We start from the raw sequence: 3,575 nt of genomic DNA, 5'->3' as shown, positions 1-3,575 counted from the left end.
GATTAGAACCTGGGAACAATGCGCTTTTAGACCCAGGAGAAGACATAAAATTTTCAGAGCCTCGGATGTTGGAGGAAGTTATGAAGCATTCATGAGACAGCAGCTAAGGGCATAGCAATAGGCAGCAGGGATACATATGAGCACCTAACAGGAGATTTAACAGATTTTAATTATTCATCAATTAGAGCGGGATTAATAGAGTTTTCGTCGTCGATGTGCTATGCTGCACACCAATTATAGTCTATTCCATTTTTGCAGACCAGTTGGAGTAGATGGCTAGAATTAGCAGTTACTTTGTGGAAAAAACTTTCTACAACAGATAACTCAATATTTAAAGATGTAAAATGGATACCACGGCGCTGTTTGTGTGGTGGTGATTGGGTAGATCCACTGAAAGATCAGCAAGCACAGCAAATGGCAGTAAGGAATGGCTTCAAAAGTCGAGCAGAAGTAGTATCAGAAATGGGTTACTATGTAGAAGAAATTGATCAAGAAATTGCTGAAGATCAAAGACGTGCAAGTGAACTGGATTAAGTTTTTTTGATTCGGACGTTACTATCAAGAGGTGAGATGAAACAACACCATGGCTAAACAGATGTGTGATGGTTGAACCCAAGGAGTTTTGAATTACTGTCACTACACAGCAGGAAAAGAGCCTAACTTAAAAATATAAACATGCAGCAAGAAATAGTGGAAAGAGGAATAATACCGATACATGGAATCTTGACCAAAAAAGTCAGAAACTTTTGATGATATGTTGGGAATGACTTCCTTATATCAAATAGAATCACAAATTCCACAAGCAATAGAAGATAGTGATATAGGAGACAATCTGTGGGAGATTATAGACAGTCCTGGCTTTCGGAGAAGTAAATGGTATTTTTGAACCTTGCTGATTTTATCTACAGTGCAAGAGGACAAAAAGAGGATAATAGCGATAGTAAATGATGATGCATACTCTGCTGCGTACGCCAATAGCTTCTAGCGCTGAGAAGGTTTTGTGAGCAGAACTTCAGGAGTAGGAAGCATAGGAGTAATAGCAAGTCATATAGATCAAAGTGGATTTGATGAAAAACAAGGAATAAAATATACGACAGTATTTGCAGGAAGTAGAAAAAATGATTTGAATCCACATGAGCCAATAACATCTGAAAGTTTGAAAAGCTTACAAAAGAAGTAGACCGACTATATGAAATGTTTGTGCAGCTGATAGCAAGAACAGAGGTCTTTCAATTGAAAAGACTTCGATCAACAGAGGGAGGGCTATATTTTGGCGAGAGAGCAATAGAAATAGGTCTTGCAGATGGAATGACAATTCTTTCAATCTATTATAAAAACAGGAGTATTACTATGAATGACACAACTACAAATGACCTAGAAGGGAAAACTGACAATTTAACTAAGTATCGTACTGAATTCTTGAATTAATTTACGGTTATGTAATCTATCACGAATGCCAGAGAAAATAGGAGAATTTATTGAGCACGGCGTAAGTATTGAGCAAGCAAGGGAAGTTTTTAATGGAGTTATGCAGAGCGAACGAAGAAGACAGAAATACTAAGTGCAATACCACCGGATTCATCAGAAGATTTGATGGTGGAAGAGTAGCAAAAGTCTGCGCAATCAGGCGTTAAAAGTATTTTTATAACCGCCGTATATAGCTTGATAAAAGCGGCGGTAAGCAATTAAGGAGAAACATTTATGAGTTGTATAACTGAGCAAAATAATCTAGGTGACATATTAAAGTATGAGGCATCACGTCTATATTCAGAGACCAATAATAACAGTAGCTAAAGGTCAAAATATCAAACTTGGTGCAGTAGTTGCCAAAAAGACGGACGATGGTTTTATTAGGTACTTAATTCCCCGCTGAACAGATGGCAACACAAATAGCGATAGGTGTGATACAAGCGATGTAAATAACAAGATGGAGATACTAAAGCAATAATAATTACTCGTATTGCCCTCTCTGCGGATCATGCAGTTGTATGGCCAGCAAATATCACTGAAGAGCAGAAAGCTGCAGCAATCAAGCAACTTGAAGAACGAGGGATCATTATCCGCAAAGGGGTTATGTAAATAATAAGAACCTAAAGGGAAAAGAAAAATGCAAAATCCATTTACAAATCCAGCATTTAGTATGACGGCACTAAACAATGCGATGAATATATTGCCGATAAATTATGGACGGGTTGAAATTTAAATTTATTTCCAAGTAGGTCAGTAAGATTTAGACATATTACCATAGAAGAGCAAAACGGAGTATTAAGTTTATTACCAACGCAAGTTCCAGGAGCACCAGCAACAGTAGGAAAAGAGGAAAAAGAAAGGTAAGAACATTTACTATTCCACATATTCCACATGATGATGTAGTGCTGCAAGAGGACTCCAAGTACAGGGAATAAGAGCATTTGGATCAGAAAGTGAACTTAAAGCGCTGGCAGATGTAATAACTGATCATTTGCAGCTAATGAGAAATAAACATGCAATAACGTTGGAGCATTGCGTATGGGAGCGCTGAAAGGAATAATTTAGATGCTGACGGGTCAGAATTATAAATCTGTACAACGAATTTGAAATCACACCAAAAGTAGTAAATTTTGCCCTAGGACAGCAACAACTGATGTAAAGCGTAGTGTCTGGAAGTATTGAGGCATATTGAGGATAACTTAAGTGGTGAATATATGACTGGAATTCATGCCTTGGTAAGCCCCTGAGTTTTTCGATGCATTAACCTCTCACGTAAAGTAAAAGAAGCATATGAAAGATGGCAAGAATGGAGCCGCACTAAGGAATGATATGAGGTCAGGGTTTACGTTCTGTGGAAATAACGTTTGAGGAATATAGAGGGCAAGCAACTGATCCTGAAGGAACCGTGAGAAGATTTATTGAGAGAGATACAGGGCACTGTTTTCTACTAGGAACAGCAAGTACATTTACGACATATTTTGGCACCAGCAGATTTTAATGAGACGGTAAACACAAAAACTAGGACAGCCACTATATGCAAAACAAGAACCAAGGAGATTTGATAGAGGAACTGATTTACATACGCAGTCGAATCCATTGCCAAATGTGCCATCGTCCCGGCAGTTTGGTAAAAATTAGTTCTAGTTGATGAATATAGGAAAATATTGGAAGATTGTTTTGAGCATTTAGGAGTGGAAGCCACATATGTAATAAAAATAAGGAGGGTATTCGTAAAATAAAAGTGCTAATTAAACGTCCTGACACTACGTACTCTCTAGGTGCAGATGGAGCATAACTCAGCAAACTGCTTCTATAGAAATACGTGATCAGGACGTACTTCCTTTAGCATAGGTGATTATATCAAGATTGAAAAAAGGTTCTACAAGATTTTTGAACCACCATGAAGATTCTTCAGGTAAAATATTGAAATTGAGGCAATAGAAAGTGTTTGATATTAAACTAGTAACAATATAATGAAATAATCTCCAATATTGAAAGAAAAGAGCAGAAAATAAAACTGGCAGCTATAAAAGTGCTGAACAAAACAGCAATATGGCTAAAATCAAAAGCAGCTAAGGAAATTAGTGAGGAAAAGAAGACAAAAT

This window comes from Temnothorax longispinosus, unplaced genomic scaffold (assembly GCF_030848805.1).
Source record: "Temnothorax longispinosus isolate EJ_2023e unplaced genomic scaffold, Tlon_JGU_v1 HiC_scaffold_22, whole genome shotgun sequence".
NCBI lineage: Eukaryota > Metazoa > Arthropoda > Insecta > Hymenoptera > Formicidae > Temnothorax > Temnothorax longispinosus.
The sequence above is the reverse complement of the archived record's forward strand: the minus strand, read 5'-3'. Positions refer to the sequence as shown.